The sequence below is a fragment of the Typopeltis vanoorti genome, chromosome 1 (genome assembly GCF_054136105.1).
Source record: "Typopeltis vanoorti isolate ZY-2024b chromosome 1, IOZ_Tvanoo_1.0, whole genome shotgun sequence".
NCBI lineage: Eukaryota > Metazoa > Arthropoda > Arachnida > Uropygi > Thelyphonidae > Typopeltis > Typopeltis vanoorti.
The window spans coordinates 96778983-96800644 of record NC_143549.1 but is presented as its reverse complement, the minus strand read 5'-3'; the positions used below and the strand labels follow the sequence as shown (position 1 = coordinate 96800644).

The 21662-nt window shown below is 33.6% G+C and overlaps 1 protein-coding gene across 2 annotated transcripts in view; it reads right to left on the bottom strand.

Annotated features, from left to right (window-relative positions):
- LOC150110238 (putative phospholipid-transporting ATPase IIB) overlaps positions 1 to 21662 on the bottom strand; it is a 359872-nt gene that overhangs the window by 253047 nt on the left and 85163 nt on the right. The gene's annotated exons all lie outside the window — the stretch shown is intronic.

Sequence of the window (21662 nt, the reverse complement as noted above, 5' to 3'; positions counted from 1 at the left end):
TACAGGATATGATAGTGCTACATGAAAAATTTACACCATTACTAACTTCCTATCTACAATTTTCCTCCAAATCAGTCTATTACTTGTCAAGACTCCAATATTATCATTATCAGATCATATATTTCTATCGTCTAAGGCACATTTTACCGTATCAATCCACCTATATCTTGGTCCTTCTCTGGGTCGTTTTCCTGCCAACCTGGCAGAGAACACTTGTTTTGCTAATCTTTCCTAGACCATTCTGTTTAATTGACCATACCACCTGAGATTAGCTCTGCTAACGCATTCCTGGATGCCGACAATGTCAAACTCTTTCCTAATATCCTCGTTTTTAATATAGTATTGCCACTGATGTCATCTGTTCACGCCTCAATTCTTTCTCAGGACTCTCATATCAGCGGTCTCTAGTCTTTGGTCAAGTGTTTTACTTCTCACCCAGCTCTCAGATCCATAAGTTAAAACTGGTTTGAACACTGTCTTGTATACAGCTGATTTAGTGTTCCGACTAATTTCTCTCTTATTCCATATGAATTTATTCAATTAACTTCCTACCATACCAGTTTTGCTAATTCTGTTGTCTATTTCCATCTTCACTAAAAATTGTGCCTAAGTAGCTGAAATGTTTTACTTGTTCCACAGGTTCCCCGTTCACAACACAGTTGACATTTTCAACTATTCTACCTATTTTCATTGTCTTTGTCTTTTTAATGATGACCTTCAAAACATATCTATTATAACAGTTATTCAATTTAGTCAGGGAATCTTGCAAACTTCTAGTGGATTTATTTAGAAGTATAACATCTTCTGCATAAAGCAAAGAGCTGACATTAACATCTCCAATTCTGATATCATGTTTAATACCACTTTCCTTCATAATGTGATTTATATAGATAATGAATAGCAGAGGGGATAATGTACGTCCTTGTCTCACACCAGATTCAACATTAAACCATCTCCCTGTACTTTCTTCAATTCTAACTGCTGACTTACAACTCAAATACAGACTAAGCATTGCTTGATATAATGCCCCATTGACACCATATAACTGTAGCCTATTGAATAGCTTCTCTCTTGGCACCTTGTCATATGCCTTTTCCAGATCGACAAAACTTAAATATAGATCTTTGTTATATTCCCATGCTTTCTCAACTATTTGTCGTAAAGTTAAGATCTGATTCTGACAGCCTCTATTTGGCCTGAATCCAGCTTGTTCTTCACCAAGCTTTTCTTCCACAATTCTTCTCAACTGTTTCTCAAGTATACTTGCATAGATCTTGCCAGGAACACTCAGTAGGCAAATACCTCTGTTCTCACATTCAGTTTTATTTCCCTTTTTATATATGGGCACTATTAGAGCTCTATTCCAATCATCGGGAATTCATCCCTCGGTCTAGGCTTTCTAAACTATGCAGTGTAGCCACTGCAAGACTTCTATACCACCATACTTCAACATTTCTGGTCGAATGCCATCTACTCCTGCTGCCTTTCCACATTTCAAGCCTTTGATGGCTTTTTCTACTTCAAGTATGGATATGTATTCCTGACTGTATGCCTGTTGAGTTTTTTTTACCACTGTGCTATCACTGCTTGTTTCATTTAGCAATTTTTCAAAGTAATTACTCCATACTTTAAGAATATCTTTTTCTCCTGTTTTCATGTCACCTTTATCATCTCTAACTTCTTTTACAGCACTCTTTCTATCATTTCTAAGCTTCTTCAACAACCTCCAGAATATCTTACTATCTTTTTGATATTTATTTTCTATGTTCTTGCCAAAGTCCTCCCATGACTTTTGTTTAGCTAGTTTTACATACTGTTTAGCTTTCTTACATTTGTCTCTGTATTCTCTAAGAGCACAAGCTGACTGATTTGCCAGGAACTTTTGATATGCTTTCTTCTTTTCCTTCACTGCCTCTTTAACTTCCTGTGTCCACCATGAAGTTCTGAATTTTCTATCCTTGCAGACAACCTCACCACATGCCTCTCTCACTGAATGAATCAGGGTTTTCTTCAAGGCTTGCCACTGAATCTCCAAGGTTTGGTTCCTGTTCTCAAACTCTTTCATTTTTTCTTCAATAATCTTTGTGTATTTTAGTCTACAGTTGACATCTGAGAGCTGCTCAACTTTTATTCGCTTTAAAACTTTCTTACATGTTATTCTTTTCAATATGAAATTCAATTTTATCCTGCTCAAGACCAAATAGTGATTGCTTCCAATTTCAAATCCTCTGCACACTCTGGTCCTGCACCAGGGAGAAAACATCACTATCAACAATAACATAGTCAATGAGACCTTTCTTATTCCTTGCCTCTTCTCTCCATGTAAATTTGTGCACAATTTTTATGTTGGAACATGGTGTTAGTAATAACCAGACCATGTTCTGAGCAGAAATCCAACAGGTACTTGCCATTATTATTAGCTTTGCTCTTTTCTCCAAATTTTCCCAAAATATTTTTGTATGTCTCACAATCATTTCCTACTCTGCTATTTAGATCCCCAACAAGGACCAGCTTTTCCTTTTTCATTGTGTCAGTTGCTTTTTCTAAAGCATCAAAAAATTCCTCCACTTCTACCTTAGTAGAACCTTCTGTGGGACCATAGGCACAAATAAGTCTGATTGTGCAATTCCCCATTCTCATATTTGCCCACATCACTCTACTTGAGACAGTCTGCCATTCAAGAAGGTTAGCCTCGTATTTTGTGTTGAATACTATGGCTACTCCTTATTTTCCTTGATTGTCATTGCCTGAATATAACATTTTGTATTTATTGCTCAGAAAGATCTCACCAGTTTGTCTTTTTTGTTTCAGTCACCCCTATTATGTCGATCTGGTACTTGTTTAATTCCTCAACTAGCTCCATTTCTTTGCCATTCAGGCTTCTTATGTTGACAGTACCGATCTTTAACTCTGGTGACGTTGAGTTGGGGTGTGTTTTCAGATTTCAGATTTGTAAAAGGTACTTTTATACATCTGATCTGATGTGTAAAAGTACCTAAACAAAAGGTAGTGGAAGAATGAGAAGAATATAGAAGATGGATAATAAAGTTTTCCATGGCTTGATATTTCCATGCTTTTGTGTTTAGCAAATATCATGTGCAACTTTCTTCAGAAATTGTTATTTAGTTACTAGTTCTGAATTAATAAAAATGATGTACGAATCTGGTAGTTAAATAACAATTGCTTAAAAAAAAGTTGCATGTGGTATTTGCCAGACACAAGGAAGGAACATAAGCATCTGTTTCGAAATAGGAATGTAAGCAGACATAATCTTACAAAATAAAGAAGAGAAGACTTAAGTATTTAATTGTAAAATTTTCACCTACGTATCACAGGAATACTCATTATGCAAAAAAACAGATTAAAAGAAAGATTCCAAAAAAATGCCATAATAGTTTTCATACAGTAGCAAATGATCATTAATTGCCTAGATTTAAAATAAAACAATAAAAATAAACTAGGAAAGATTGGCAGATTGAGAAATACCATTTGCCAAAGGAGAGATAAGCATAGTACATCAGATCTGTTCACGTCAGAATGACATAATAACGCTTCACAGCATTCTTTATAAAGGCATTCCAGAAGGATTCTACTCTTGCAATAAATAATGCAAGTCTTCTATTCTTTATTTTGTAAGATAATATCATGAAAGCAAAATGGTCTGGCAGTTATTACTGAAAGGGCTTTGAAATGGAGGCAAGAGTATAAAGGAATTGGACATGTTAAAAGTGACAAAAAGTGAAGATAATTCTTGATGCCTGGAGTAATTACTTTAAAAAATTATTGAACAAGATAGGCAGTAACAGAATAGGGATAGAAAATATCCCAGAAGAATGTAATCATGAGTACATTTAAAGTATTGGAAGCAGCAAAAAAAAAAGCTATAAGACTTATCTTATGAGAAATGTTATATGACCAGATGCTTAATTATGGAGATATAAAAGTTCTGCATGTGGACATACTGCATAATTCAAAAGGCAACTAAAGCTCTTTGAGCATAATAGTAAGGAATGCAATGATTTTTTCCATGAAGTTCGTGGAAAACAAAAATCTTCTGATAATATAAGTTATTAAATATTTAGGGAGAGGATAGTAAAGGATAAACTGATTTTCAGTCAATGTGAATTCTCTGATTTAAGGTGTTATGAGATTTGAGAAACCAGGTTAAGTGTAAACACCATTGTAGAAATGACAGGACCAATAATGTAAATGATCTGAGCTCAAATTGAGATAATTTGAAGTGGATATGGCATAAATCCACTTCAAAGCAACAAAATCATGTTTGACCTCCGAAGCAGAAATCTGGAGGACTTAATCCTCAGTCCATCCATACTACTAGTGCATTACAGTTCATTAATAATAGTGCTTCACAGTAACACCAAGAAATGAAAAAATAAATAAATTTATTGAACTTACTAGTATTGGTTTTCTAGATAGCAAAATATTAGTAATTTTATTAATGCAAAAGGACAGAAATATCAGTATTTCTATCCTCTTGCAGTTGGGCCTACTTTGGAACAGGCTGGTAGATCAGTTAATATTCACCTTGAGGACAAAAATTACATCTGTGATCATCTTTATGGCAAACTGAGACTAAAAGACCATGCTCTAGATACTCCTTCACATAGGATTAAATGAAAGAAGACATTGGTTTTACATTTTACAGAGATGTCACTTTAGCTCCGAAACACTGTTTTTAGAATCAGCATCTGCTATGATACACTCCCCAACCTCAACAAATATGATTGCATTAATTTGACCAAGATTTGGGAGATGGTCATTCTGAGGCCAGATAGCCTGACTTCTCTAAATTACCTTTACAGTTAACCAGCCTATAGAAGCTGCCTTGTTAGGACATTAGTTCTGTGTCAGTTACAAAGTGAGACCTTTCAAGAAGGTCTTGTAGTTCATTATTTCAGTGTAGTGTTTCAGTGTAGTGTCCGTGTGCTTGTCACAGTTAGAATTTGTGCTCTGAAAATGCTGGGTAGAAAACCAGCTAAATATTAGTAAGTTCAATGAAATAATTTATTTTTTCATCTCTTGGTATTGTTTACACCAAGAAGTAGTGGATGTGATATATTGAATGTTCAGTATTCAACAATTCAGCATGTTTTTCAGATATTCTGCTTCGGCCAAATCAGTAGAAAGATTCAGCATTTGGCCAGCCAAAGCAAAAGCATTCCTGTTACATGCATCATAACAAGCACTTCCAATTGAGAAAAGCCTCTCCTTATCTTGCACGACCATTAAAATAGGATTTTCAAGGCTAATGAGTAAACTTATTCCACAGTACAATTTTTCAGAATATTTCTTTCGGCTCTAGCTGTCAGCTTATTCTTTGAAGGTTTTTTTCCAGAAGTCAGAAATATTTATGAAGAAACCAGACATATGCTAATCCAAAAAAATTCAAAAACTGCTGAAAAATTCATTTTCCTACATTATAATTTATCGCAAATTCATTTTGATTATTAAATCCATAACTATTCTCTATGTTTCACATTTTAAAATAAGTTCCACTAATATTTTTGTTATTTGAAGAAACAAGTGCAATATTTTGTTCTGATTTTTTATGATGTAAATACAATTTTAAATACAATGTTCTCTATGAAATTAAATAATAATTTTATTATATTAAAACGGAGGACATTATGGATCCATCTATGTTTTATAGCCAAACATAGAAAGCAAGTGAAGTTTTGAAAATTTACTAGCAAGCTTATGAGAACAAGATCAGAATTGGAATGCCTTGGCTGCACTATTTAAACAACACAAACTCTAATCCACAATCCGTATATTCGCCTTTCATTAATGCATTGAGTAAGTTTCACCAACCTGAAACATCAGGCTTCGAATTGATCAAGTTCAAAAAAATTATAAGCTAAAAAGAAGACAAAAGCACATTCAATGCTGTAAATAAGCTACGTCAGAAAGTTAAATTCATAAGTGATCTCTAGGTGGGTGCATAATAAAATATTAAACTATAGAGGTAAGAAGCTTATATTTGTCGTCTTAAGATATTGTAATGGGCAATATTACAATATTAGAGATTCCCCTATATTTTATAGCAAAATATGAAAATAATGGAAAGTAAGAAATTGTAGAAAATTTTCTTACTTTCGAAAAATTACTATAAAGTTTATAAGAAGGTTATGTTCTAACAAGCTCACCAGTAATTTTTGAAAGTTTTAAGATTTTTTCTACATTCGGCTATAAAATATGGATGGATCCATAATAGCCTCCATTATAATATCTCACTTATTTCAAATTGAAGCATTTTGGTTCTATAGTTAAAAATTTGATAGTTATGTTTAGGGAAAGCAAAATTTTATTTTCTATTTTTATCAAAGAAGATCCTAAAAGTCTTTATTTTGGCGATGTAAAACAGAAATAGGAGATACTGAAAATCAATGTTTATTTTGTAGCCGAATATATATATATATAGATAGATACAGATATAGATTGTATTCTGTATATTCTATATTATACAATACAGAATATATAGATATATATTATATCATATATAGCATTCTCTCTCTCTCAATATATATATATAATAATTAATTATAATTTTCCTTTCACCCACTTTTACCTTGCGGTGTGGAGGGTTATATATCTACTCTATACTATAAAATGACAAGCTGAAATTGGAAATGGATGTGACATCGACTTGAAACGGATGCAGGCTGTAACGTTTTTGTGTAATGTTTTTATGTAACGTTTTTTGTAAAGTTTTCTTTGTAATGTTTTTATCGAGTTATTTGAAACGTTTTGAAACTCAGGGGGTAACCTGAGTGTTGAGTCTTCAAAATTCAAGTCATCGGAATTCAAGGAGAACCGGCCTACCAGTCCGGAACACGGGAGGTTGGGTGGCGTAGGCGTCAGGTGCAGGCCCTCGTCTTATACGGTATATATTATAACTAAGATGAAAAGCCAAACGGCTTTTCATCTTTTTCTGGCGAAGTTAATTAAATTAAGGGGATAAAAATTCCTTATTATTTTACAGCCAGTATGCGAAACTCTAAGATCGAAAAGTACGATCTAAGAATTTCATGCCAACGAACTATCGACGAATCCAAGCGTAAATGACCATCTGCACACCAAGGCAACTCGAAGCCAAGGTGGAGCAAGCTCCCTCACTATCCTTGATATTTTCTCATAATGTAAAAACACACAGCTCCTAGGAGATGTAATACTGCTTTACATTATGAGGAGAGGTCACTACCCAAACCGGTTTCAACCCTTTTTGAGGTCTCATCAGTGAGTAGCTAGACCTGGATAATATCAAAGTTTAAGTGAAAAGTAGTTTTCGATCTTAGTTTCGCATACTGGCTGTAAAATAATAAGGGATTTTTATCCCCTTAATTTAATATACGGTATATATTATTTGAACTAATGTAATTTTTGAAATATAATCAATAAACATGAAATGAAATAAAAAATGAAAATAAAAAGTGAATTATATATTTTTTGCAATTCAATTTAAATTATTGTAACTGTAAGAAATTTGGTTTAAAGTTCAGAAGGAGAAAATATTCAGTTTTCTATTCAGAAAACTGAATAGAATCAAACCCTATTGACCTGTACCAATGAAAAAGAGGATATCAAAAAATAATATAATGAACAAAATTAACAGATGAAAGATTATCAGACTTAAAAAAAACTTTCCAAGTTTCTATAGTAGTGCATGAAATATGAATTGATCGGTTTATTTTACAATGCCAAAATTAATACATTTAGGAACATTGATAACTTCTCTTAAGCACTGACTGCTGTTCACTTATGAAAAATATAATTCTCTGAAAAAGAACTGCTCTGGTATTGAATGACGATTCTCTTAAGGTTCCTACTTAATCTCTGATGAAAACTAGCAGTTCAAAACAGCTGTTGAGCCAGTGAAACCATAATCAAAAGAACTAATAAAAGGCAAATATACAGATGCCTTGGCAGTGCATCTTTTTAGTAGTGCAAGCTAAAGCAACTCTGGTACTTAAAATTGTATTCTCATAAGGTCTCTGGTCAGTTTTTGAAACTTTCAAAGTTTCTATTTATTCATTCATTTATTTATTTTCATGTGGTAAGATGAAATTTTTTTTTTTTTTTTTTTTTTTTTTTTTTAATCTTTCTTCAATTCTCCAATTTGGCCAAAGTACTGAATATTCAACTGAAGCATAATTAAATTTTATAAACATATGTTTTGAACAACAGCAAAAAAAAATACACATTCATTAAGCATTTTAATCAATGTTTAATGAGCATATTTTTTTGAAATACAGTAAAACTCGGTTATAACGATCACGGTTACAGTGAATTCACATTTATAACGAATAATTTTGAAGGTATATTTGAATTACATTTGATTTAATGCATGTATTTCATGTTTATTACAAATTCGTTTCATGGGAATAACGAACGAATAATACACGTTAGTCGTTCCTTTACTGACATTTCATACATACGCATTTTCTGGTTGTGGAAAAATGTCGGGAGTCAAACGGAAAATTTTATCGGTTTCTGAAAAAGTAGAAATTATATGGGAGGTGGAAAGTGGCCAATCAAATCTGACAGTAGCAAAGAAGTATGGTTTGTCCCCATCTGCAATATCAACAATTTGGAAGAATCGCGAGTTGACTCCGAAAGCTTTTGAAAACAATTTATCGAAGTGTAAAAAACTTTAAAAAGTGTAATAAAAGTGACGTTGACGAGGCACTTCTTTCGTGGTTTAAAGTGCAAAGAACCGCTGGCTTACCTATTAGCGGATCAATTTTGAAAGTTCAAGCCGAAAAATTTGCTGTTCAACTTGGTTATAGCGATTTTAAATGCAACAATGGGTGGATTGATCGCTTTAAGAATAGAAACAATATTGTCTACACAAAAGTAAGTGGTGAGGCATTGTCCATTGACAAAAACGTTGTTTCTGACTGGATCAAGAATGTATGGCCAGACATCAAACCAAGGTATGAATACAACAACATTTATAATGCAGACGAAGCAGGGGTATTTTATAATTTAATGCCCGATAAAACTTTTCAATTTAAAAACGAAAAGTGCATTGCCGGAAAACTTATCAAAAATAGACTCACAGTCTCAGTTTGTGTGAACATGACCGGTAGCGATAAAAGAAAGCTTCTTGTAATTGGAAAATCGGCAAAGCATAGATGCTTTAAAAACATAAAGAAACTTCCCATTGATTATACAGTGAATAAGAAGGCCTGGATTACATCTTCAATTTTCGAAAATGAAATTCGCAAGTGGGATAAAAATCTTCGCAGTGAAAACCAGAAAATTTTGTTATTGATAGACAACTGTCCTGCCCATCCTGTAGTGGCTAATTTAACAAACATAAAACTTGTTTTTTTGCCACCGAATGTGACATCCATCTTGCAATCACTTGATCAAGGCATAATTAGATGTTTTAAATCCCATTTTCATCATCTGTTAGTCTTGGAACTGATAGAACGCAGAGAAAAATCCGCAGAAAATGCTTATGCTTACGACTCAAAGATCAGTGTACTTCACGCAATACGTTTAATGAGTGATGCTTGGAATTTGGTGTCATTGTCTACAATACAAAACTGTTTTAAGAAAGCCGGTCTTGCGGAATACAAGTGCGAATCTGAAGAAGACGAAGAGGATAACTTACCGTTATCAGCGTGGTTAAAAGCGTGAAACTCGAACAATTTTGAAATGTGCGCAGAGATTGATAATTTTATAGACATTGATAATGGCATCGCAACTTTGGGTGTACCGACAGATGCTGACACCTTAAAACAAATCTCTCATGCACCAGAAGAAGATAATAGCAGTAGTGACTCTGAGGAAGAAAATAGCAATGATGAGAAAATCGTTACCTGGTGTGAAGCAGAAAGTGCTTTACATATTTTAACAAGATTTATGGAATCGCGATCTGTAAAGTTCAGACGACACATTCAAACATCTTAGTGGTATAAGGAACAATTTCAAACGTATGAAATATGCGTCTTGTGCAAAGCAAAGCACGTTTGATGATTTTTTATGTAAAAATGTGAAGTTTTAAAAATAAATTTTTGTTCTTTATGTGTATGTATGCACATATGTATTTATGTTACCCAATATACCTATGCTGAGAAAAATCTGAAAACATTTTTAATTTGCTCAAATTATGACCTTCTTGGATATAACGAATAACGGTTATCACGAACAAATATATGCGGTCCCGTGGAATTCATTATAACAGAGTTCTACTGTATTTGTTTACTGAATTTTTTCTATAGAATCTGTTTACGTAGCATACTGGATTAAATTTTAATTTATATACTGAATTAAAATAAATTATTTACCGAATTAAATTATTTACTATCGCATGAAGCACTATTATGAACAATCAACAACACCTAAGCCTTTCCATACATAATAGTGCATGACAGGTTCTCAACTTTATTTATCTAAGCTAAGCACAAGCAAACTTGTTTGCTCATACATAAATAAAATGCATGTTCATTACTTAAGTATTACTTGTTCAGTAATACTTAGGTAATGTTTGTCCAAACTTAGCAAACTTTGTTTGCTTATGCTTGGACAAATATGGATGAAAACAAGTTTGTTGTTTATAGTTTGTTGTCCAATAATTTCCTTTTTTCCTAGAGAGGAAAAATAAATAAATAAATAACAATTAACCAAAAAAAAAAAAGAAAAGGTTATGAAGAATTCAGATTACACTAAACATGGTGATGACAATGAACTCTGGTTACTTATATCTAGATTTTTCTAAACTAAGGATATTTAGAAATTGATTAATTATTATAAATTAATGCATAATTTATATGTTAGCATTATTAAATTGTATAAGACTTGAGTATATGCAATATGATCACTTGCTTATAATAAAAGAATATACGTTAAAACACACCCAACTCCCCTCAGTCCCAGATGTGATGCAGGTGTAATGACGAATGTCATGCAGTTATTGAATGGATATTTATTTGCCACTAAGGGTGATCAAGTAAGCGGCTCTACTGAAACCAACAGTAGGTTTGACTCCAATTGTGACAATGTTTGTGAAAGTCTTCAGGTAATACATGATTTTCAGCATCTAGAAGTTACCTCTTACTAGAAGCCTGAAATGGCTTCTAAAAAACATGTTTGCTCTCCAGAGTAAAGTTTCTGGAAATATTCTAATATGACAAACCTATTTTATTTTTATGGCTGATAGGATTATCATTTTGGAATGGAAATAGAGAAAATGATATGAAAATTAGAGATATTAAGTTAAATTCTTTACCCTCTCCAGATATTATACTTTTAAATTAACCATAAATCTTCAGTACTCTTTACTGAATAACAGCTGCAATGAATTTGGTATGAAAACATGCAATAATAATGCAAACTATGAAAACTGGCATGTTCTCCAGAATGTTTGCCAATTTAGCTTTTAAGATTTCATGACATCGGCATAATGAATGGCAAGTTGAAAGTGACAAGCATTCTAAGACATGTAGTTATCCTAGTATATATTCCCCCTCCCCCTCGATCTTGTTTTTATCTCATATACTGTATATGTCAGCATATAAGATGACTCTCAAATACTACAGAAAAAAACCCTCAAAATCATGGGTCGTCTTATTCGGCGAGTATAAAAAGGAAGCTTAATTTCTTGGATGAACATTTAGGTAGTTACGATACATCTTTATATAAGAAAATAGCCAGTGTTTATAAACAAATCAGATTAATTTTTTTGTTATATAAATTTATTTAAAATATTACAATAGATGTAAGTCTTAAAAAACAAATAATAATTATTAACCTCAATTTTCAAGTTAATTTTCTTCATTATCTGTTGAAAATAGTTCTTCAGATTCATTGCTTAAATGATTGTCATATGGATCCCAGTTCGAATCCGGTGAATTGATTTCATTTTCATCGTCATCAGTGTCCCACAACAGATCATCTTCCATATCATCCATAAGATTAGAGATACCACACTTTTTAAATGATTTTATTACAGTTCCTACTTTTACTTTATTCCATGCTTTGATCACAAAATTGCACAAGATATCAAGTGATGCAGCGTGCATAGATCCACCATTTGTAAATGATTTTTCACTAGTCAATATCCAATTATTCCACTCTTCTCGCATGTGATCTTGAAATGGTTTGTTCAAGCAGACGTCTAGTGGTTGCAATATAGAAGTTAAACCACCTGGTATAACAGCAATTTTTGTTATACTTGTTATTTTTTTCTAGAAGACTTAGCATTCTCAGTTAAATGACTATGAAACATATCCCATACTAATAAACTGCATTTCTTCATTATACCACCTGGTAGCATGTTCCACACATTATTTATCCACAATTTCACACCATTTTCGTCCATCCATCCTTTTTCATGAAAATGTCCAAAAACACCTGAAGGAAATTTTATCTCAGGTTTAGTTTTACGTTTGAAGATGATCATTGGTTTTAACTTGGTTCCATCAGCCAAACATGACAACACAACCGTAAACCTTGTTTTTTCATGACCTGTAGTTCTAACTAGCACACGCTTACTACCTTTAGACTCCACTGTTTTATTGCTTATCATATCAAAGCTCGTAGAAGTTTCATCCATATTTCCAATATTTGACAATAGAAATTTATGTTCTTGTCTCAACTGAATAATAAATTTATGAAAACTGGTAAGTTTCTGGTCAAGATCTGCTGGTAGATTTTGAGCAATTTTCATTTTTTGTCATATTACCAGATTTTGTCTGTTCATAAAACGATTACACCATACACATTATGAGGATCAGCTGAGGGAATGTGGACTGCAGAGTTTGGTGGATAGAAGAAGGAGAGGTGATATGATCGAGACTTTTAAACTGTTGAGAGGAAGTTACAGGGTGGACACTGGGGAGTTCTTTCACTTGGTGGTGCAGCGGGAAGAAGCGATGACAAGGGCCATCCCTGGAAAGTATGAAAGGAAGCTTTGAGCAAGAGGTTTCGTTGCATGGAATGCATTGCCTGCTAGAGTGGTGAGAGCAAGAACAGTCAATGAGTTCAAGGAGTGGTATGATAGACTGTGTTTCCTATGAAGGACCTCTCGCGATGAGTCTCTTGACTCCATCGCGAGATATGGAGGCCTAAATAATAATAATAATCTTGAAGTAGCTTGAAAATTCTATACTTTCATCCAGATTCAATCTTGACCATTTTATACATATGCTCTAATCATATTTCTTGTAACAAGATAACCATTTTGCCTTTGCATTAATACAAGAAAGAAGAAATTGGGGGGGGGGGGGGGTCGTCTTATACAACCAACATAAGCTTAAAACCTAAACATAGCCTAAAATTTAGACCTTGACTTATATATCGACATATATGGCATATATTATTTGAACTAATGTAATTTTTAAAATATAATCAATAAACATGAAATGAAATATAAAATGAAAATAAAAAGTGAATTATATTTTTTTGCGATTCAATTTAAATTATTGTAACTGTAAGAAATTTGGTCTAAAGTTCAGAAGGAGAAAATATTCAGTTTTCTATTCAGAAAACTGAATAGAATCAAACCCTATTGACCTGTACCAATGAAAAAGAGGATATCAAAAAAATAATATAATGAACAAAATTAACAGATGAAAGATTATCAGACTGTATATAACTCTAGAAATATTTTATCCAGGATTAAACTACGAACAAAGATGTCAAATAGAAACTTTTTTTTTTTTTTTTTTACTTCAACTAGTTTCGTGAAATATTTTGTTTCACTTCATCAGGAAATAACATGAATAAACTAAAAAACGAAAAAGCAATTAGTAACAGTGAAAAATATTTGAACACTTTTAAACAATGAAAAGTGTATATTGCTATTACACTGGCTGCTGGTTCATGGGTAGATATGAGTGTGTCGTGATGGATTAATGAAGACCAGACTTGTAAAATCATTCCTTTTTTTCCTCTTTTTTTTTTTTTTTTTTTTTTTTTTGTACTGTAGAGCAGGGCTGTCCAAAGCACTGCGCACAGGCCGGATGTGGCACGATTTTCTGCAGCTCGCCTATGGGTTTTGATTTTCACGAGCGAAAAAATAAAATAACAATTTGAATCAAATGTGTATTAGATGTTTTAATTCTATTTTTAATCGATAATCTCGATGTTGGTAATTTTATTTGATGTTTTTACATCACTATAAACCCAACGTGTTTTTCAAATATTACATGTGTCAAAGAAGTGTTCTTACACTGTTTTGTTCCAATGCGCATCTCCAGGTGCTCATGGGGAAGAGTGCGTGATTAGTGTTGTTCGTTTGTTTTTTTCAGCTATTGAGGTTGTGTCACTGCTGCTGACCAAATTACTATATGCATTGCAATGAGTCCCTCGGATAAATTATATTTTTTAATATGGCCCTCAGATTATCTAAGGTTGGACAGCCCTGCTGTAGAGGATGCTTCATCATTTCAGCTGATTCTTTGAATGCTCTTGATGTTTTTAATAGCTTTTGTGGAACACATGCACTAGACATATTAAGCAAGTTTCATGGCTTACATGTAACAAAAATTATATAGCATTTATTCAAAAACTCCAATATATTTCATCCAACAACATGTAAGCACATTGTCAGGGAGATAGACCATTAATTACATTCAAAAGACGAATCAAATAATGAGTCATAAATCAAGTGTATATTAGCTTGTGTCTCAGTCACAGCTGAAGTATATGATATTACACTACCAGCCTTCATGATGATAATATTGGTGTTCTGAGTTAGGGAACGAAAAGCTTGTACTTCTGATAAAGCTAATAAATTACATTTTGAGATTGCCCAAATTTTATGCAAAGCAAAACCACCTCCTTTAAATATAACCTTCTCAGAAGTACAAGCTCTTCACTCCTTATGCCAGAACACTAATACTGTCATCATGAAAGCTGATAAAGGTAATATCACTGTTGTCACGAATACCACGAAGTATAATTGTAAAATTAATACCTTAAGAGACAGATCAACCTATAGTGTTATCAGCAGGGGTCTATCAACAAAAAGTCAATCAATAAATTATTAAACAATGTACAGGGTGGCCATAAATTAACTTTCCCTCTTTGGAGGTATCTGAAACTAATATACAGAATGAGACCATATTTTATATTGAGACTTTCGAAGGCATGGGGAGATGAATTCCACGAAAAAAAGTTTTAGTACCAAAATTTGCTGATAGGAGGAATTTTGGCAGTGGCGGAGCCGAAAGCAGTCAAATATTCGCAGCAAATGCAGGTAAAAAGGATTATGTAAATTTTACTGTACGTACGTGACAGCAGCGCCACCAATTCCACTTAAAAAGGGATTGGGAACGTTCAGGCAGTTATTCGAATGACTGACGAATTGTGCTCAATATGCGTCCTACCTTGCCTCAGCATGCTTTACTTGTTAAGTTATTTTACCTTAAACAGTGCAATTCCATAGTGGACCTTCAGGAATTTAGAAAGCTTCATAACCTGCGTACAGGACCTATATCAGCAGTAGCACTGAGAGCTATGATTAAGAAATTTGAAGAAACTGGATCACTAGGAGTTAGACCTGGCAGAGGATGAAAAGCAGTGCAAGAAGAGACAGTAACAGATGTTGCTACTGTGGTGTTCGACAATACAAGGACCAGTACTGGTCCAAGTGCTCGTACCATAGCTTGCAAACTTGATATGGCTTATGGTACAGTCTGGAAAATCTTACGGAAAATACTTCACTTCTATCCATATAAGTTCATGATAAGCACATGACCTTCGCGCTAACGTTTCATGCCCGAATGGAGGTCGACAATGACTGGCCTTGGAGAATATTGTGGGGTGATGAGGCTCATTTTTATCTGAATGGGTCAGTTAAAACTCACAACTGCAGAATTTGGGCATCTGAACATCCCAAGCGATCCAGCCACTGCATTCTCCAAAAGTAACCGTGTCGTGTGGCTTCACAGCCAATTTCATAATAGGACCATACTTTTTTGAACGTATTACCCCTACAGGTCCTGTAACCTACTCCATTACTGGAGAGATTTATCGACGAATGCTGGAAAATTTTGTCATTCCTGCATTGCAGCAAAGACAATGTTTGGACTCCATAATTTTTATGCAGGATAGAGCACGGCCACACATTGAATGTTCAGTACAGCGCCTTTTATGCCAGCATTTCAGTAATGAGAGGGTTAGCAGTCAGTTCTTTCCGACGGCATGGCTGCCTCGATCCCCAGACATCACTCCATGTGACTTTTGGCTGTGGGGCATTGAAATCCGTTGTGTATGTTAGTGGTGTTCGGAACTTGCATGTCTTGAAAGAGAACACAAAACGGGCTGTTATGAACATTCAATCTGACTCCTTATGCTCAGCTGTTGAGCATGTCACACACCAGATGCAATTTGTTGTACATAAGAAAGGTCAGCACATTGAAAATCGTGTATGTGGTCCAGGGGACCCTGATTCTGATGAATAAAACATTATTTCCTGTGAGTTCAATCACTACATTAATTTCTGTGTATTTATTTATTTATTGTGTCTCTCACAAGTTGTTGTTTTAGTTTAATTATTATTATTCTTATTATCATTGTAACGTGCCACATATCCAGCTGAATGAGTGACACGGCTTTCTCTTACACCGTCGAAATGTTATTATTCCATTTTATCTGCCTTTAACGTAATTATCTGCTTGTTTTCGGCTCTGCCAGCACCAAAATTTCCCCTATCGGCGACTTTTGGTACTAAATCTTTTTTTCACAGAAATCATCATCCCATGCCTTCAAAAGTCTCAATATAAAATTTGGTCTCATTCTGTTTATTGGTTTTAGCTACAGATGCTTCCAAAAAGGGAAAGTTATTTTATGGCCACCTTGTACAATCGTGAGATACCACTACTGTTGAGAAGTTACAAATTCATCATGCCCATTCACCTCATCTCTATAATCTTCCTAAAATGCACAAGGATGGCGATCTATTAAGCCCAATAGTGGACTGTATTGGCTCTCCCACTTACTACCTTGCAAAAACCTCTCTCTCTCTCGTCTGCAGAATCTCACTGGCCATATCATCTCTTTATCAAAACAGTCTTCACTTCAAAGAAAAAATAAAAGATCTACATTTGTCTAATAACAAGATTATAGTTTCTTTTGCTGGTGAATAGTCTTCCTATTCACAAGCATACCATTACAAGAGACTCTTCAGTTTTTACAATCTCATTTCCCAGAAGACTGTTGACCTATTTAAATTTACCATCAACACAGGCTATTTTACATGGCATAATGAGTTGTTCAAAGAACTCAGAAGGAACAGCAATGTGCAGTCCTATCTCACTAGCCTTAGCAGATTATTTCATGGACCATCTAGAAAAATAACTCTTTGACATTACATTCCCTCAGTCTAGTATATGGTTACATTTTGTTGATGACATATTCACACTTTGGTCCCAGTAATTCTGACTAGTGTCAGAATTACTTCAGTTCCTAGAAAAAATAAACTCCTTGTATCAAGTTTACTACTGAACATGAATCCAATAATCAACTACTTTTTTTTGGATACCGTAATAATTCGTAATCCCACAGGTCATGTTGAATTTTCAGTTTATCAGAAGCCAACCTTTACTTGCAGATGCAGTCATTCACCCTCCCACTATCATTCAGCACAAAAAATGGGTATTATCAAGTGTCTTGTACACAGGGCTCATACAATCTGCTCTTCTGATCCCTTTTTGTTAGATGATCTGAATAAAATTAAAAGTAATTTGATATGTAATGGATACAACAAAACTACCATTCCAAAAATAATGGAATGATAATTATTGACAATTATCATCCTTCTACCAAACTACAATCCAATGTGAAAAGAATTTCAATAGCCTACCTTAAAGGAACCTCAGAACAAATAGCAAGGATTCTTCATAAATTCAATCTATATGCTTCCTTCAAACCAGTTCAGAAATTGTCTTTCTTCCTATATCAATGAGGGATACATTATCACTTCTTTCCTTACCAGGTGTCTATCAAGTAGCCTGCTCATGTCATCTTTCCTATTTTGGACAGACTGGCCATTCTGCCTTGATTAGAACTGAAGAACAACAAAACTACATTACTTAAATTAAGGGGATATTAAATCCCACATTGTTTTAAAATCGAATAAGAAACTCAAAGATTGGAATCAGAGAGTTTCATGCCGAATATAGTAAACTATAAAGGAATTGGCAATTACTAGCGTGCGCTAATGCAAGTAGTCCTAGTACGTAGTACAATACCGGGCAACTCGCAGCAAAGGTGGTAAAGTTCTGATCGCTATTCTTGGTATTTTACATAATGGTTTTTTTTTCAAAAAAAAAACTACATTACATTTTTTGAATATGACAAATCTGGTCTTGCTTCTTATGCTATTGACTAGTGTCAACAGTGTAAGAAACAAGGCCAGATTTGTTTAGGCACAGAATTCTTTAACCAGACAAAACTCTTCACTCCAGCAAGTTAAAATTAGATCATCTCTTCCTGAAACAATAAATGTTAAGAAATTGTCCAAACCTGAACTGACCAGACAGTATGCCAATATCCAAGTTTTGGGAAGTATTGCCATTAATTGTTCATAAGTTTTCTTTTCTTTTTATTTTTTTTAATTAATATTTTTTTAATCTACACAACTTACTACAATTGTTCCTTTGAACTCTAATAGTGTATTATCATATACTTCAACTGCAATCAAGACACAAGCTAATATATGCATGATTTATGACTAATTTGATTCAACTGTTGAAAGAACAGCAGTTAACAGCAGATCTCCCTGACGATATCCACATAGTGCTGGATGAAATATATTGAAGTTTTTGAATAAATTCTATATAATTTTTGTTACACGTGTAAGCCATGAAACTTACTTTACTTGATGTTTGGTTTCTGTTTTGCGTGCTGCCAGCCCTAATTTGTGCTTTCTTTCATTCTCAACATCCTTGAAGTGTATATATCTCTCTAGATCTGCATGTCTGTCCTATATACTGCAGGCCACAATTGCAACTGATCTTGTTGTGGCAAATGTTAAGGTTTAGGAGGCTTCAGGTGATGAGAGATTTTGTTGATTATGTAGAAGGTGCCCTTTATGTTTTGTTGGCAAAGCAATCTTGCTATTTTATTGTGGCCTACACTACATAGGACAGACAGACAGATCTGGAGAGAAAGAAAATGAGAGAAATCACAAATCAGGGTTAGTAGCACATGCAACAGAAACAAAACATCAAAGAAGAACAACAACCAAAATGCTCCACATAGATTACCATTTTAATTCATGAGCATTCAAAGCATTAGCTGAAATGATGAAGAATCCTCTACAGTGCAACCAAAAACAAGGGATAATTTTATATCAATCAAATCAAGTCTCCATTAGTCCATCAGGATAGACTCATATCTATCAGTAATATACAGCATCCCATGAAGCAGCAGCTAGTGAATGGAGGATGCATGCTTTTCATTGTTTAAACATGTTCGGATTTTTTTGCTAGAGATGTTAACTATTAATACTGACTTCCTAGTTTTTTTTAGTTTATTCATGTTATTTCCTGATGAAATGAAACAAAGCATTTCGCAAAACTAGTTGAAAAAAAAAAAAAAAGATAGTTTCCATTTGACATGTTTGTGTTTAATACTGGATAAAACATTTCTAGAAAGTCCTATCTCCAGAGAAGCCTATGCAATGATGTGTATAACTCTTTAGTATTCTCTATGAACTGCAGTAAATGGTTGGAATGTAACTAAAGCATATCTTGAACAGTCCAAAATCTTTAACAATCAATGATGAATTAAGCTTTTATGCATTTCAAAATTAATCTTTTTTTTTTCTCCTTGAAAGAGTACTTTTATTTGTTGAAAGATTAATAAATACAGTAAAACTAAAAACGTGAACATGAAAAGCATTAACTACATTCTCAATGGAAAACTTCCAGAGGAACAAGCAAAACATTTCAACTATTTAGGCACAATTTTTAGAAGATAGTGAAGGGAAATAGATAACAGAATAAGGTTGGAGGAGCAGGGAACAAGGGAACTAAATTCACCAGAATTTGTTGAAAGTGAAACTATTGATTTAAAACTGGTACCAGATCCTAAGGAAAACGACAGAAGTGAATCATGAAACCATATTATCAAGTTAGGAAATGAATGTGAGCAATTCTAAGACAGTGCATTTCTAATTTCATTACTGTATAGTAGTAAACACCATTCGGTATCACAACAGATGAACATAGAGTCATTTTGGCTTATGTACAGTATACATGTAATTTTGTTTACCTAATTTTGTCATTATGAATGGTTTACCAATGATCCACAAGGACATCATTATGTATACACCTTAATCTCAAATTTTATTAAATTTCATCTACTAGAGTAATGCTACTATAATATAACTTCAAAATATTTGTCTCTTGTGCTTCAGTAAATGGCTTGTTTAAAATAAACATTGGAATGGCTCAACATCAGCTATTATTTCATTTCTTTTGTAAGATTTTTAATACCAAATTTCAATAAATTCCATAAGCCTGAGTTTCCAGAATAACTTGCACATGGATGGATGCAACAAAACATATATTATAGGTGCTTACACATTTTTTTAATATGCACCTAAAAATTAATATTATAGAAAGTCATTTATAATTAGCATTCGAGACTGTTAAGCAAAGTCAATCTAAGGTAATAATACTGTCACTTTAACAGAATAGGAGATGAAAGGTTAGCAAAACTGGTGTTTGAAGAGCTCAATATCTTGAAAAGTTGACAACAAATAATAGATTAATTTAGAAGAAAAATAATGAATAAAAAAGCAGTAACAATGAAAGTAAATATAATTGCGTTGGGCTATCAATGTCCTGTATATACTGATAATTATGATTAAAAAGAAAAAAAAAAAAGTTACTTCCTTTTTTGATGTATCTTGGATTAGGTAGTTTTTAAAGTATATTTTAATAATTTTTTCTTGTAACAAAATATTGGTCTCCCATGTTTTTTTGTTCAGATGCTCAGTGGAATGAGTTGAAAGTGGTATTGCCTTGAGTGGCTTGTTCAAACAAGAACAGTCACTTAAGGCAATATTGTAGACATTATTATTGAGTTTCAATGTAAAGTGGAAGTACTGACCAAAGAGCTAAAAAGCACTTGAGGTTATAAAAAATATAGATCATCAGTTAGAGTTGTTAATAATAAGTACTGTCCAACTGTGCGGTGACCATATTATCAAATGGAGCATATTTAAGAGCTAAATGAATAATTCATATAATTTTTGGTTGAGGAAATTTATGGCCAGGAAGCATTATTAACATGGTAGCATGTGATGTGCCTGTCATTACAAAATTCTATTTCTGATGTTTGAACTGTAAGTTTCAATACTTCCAACAAGTTTAATGCAGTTTATTCTTTTACACTATATCTATATTATTTACATTGATATTCTATATCAGTTCTCGAAGAAGACATTTCAGCTGTTCTTAATGAAGAATTATTGGATATTGTTCTTCGTTTATCAAAACAATCCTTATCTCGGTGTATCTTGGATACGCTAGCCACTTAGCCAGCCTGGCTGGCTGAGTGGCTAGCGTATCTGCTCTCCAGCCAAAAGGCTGTGGGTTCAAATCCCACCGTGGGCATAGATGTTTGTGATTGTCCTTGGAAATACTAGTGGTGGTGGGCGGCAGTAGATGGCATTGGTA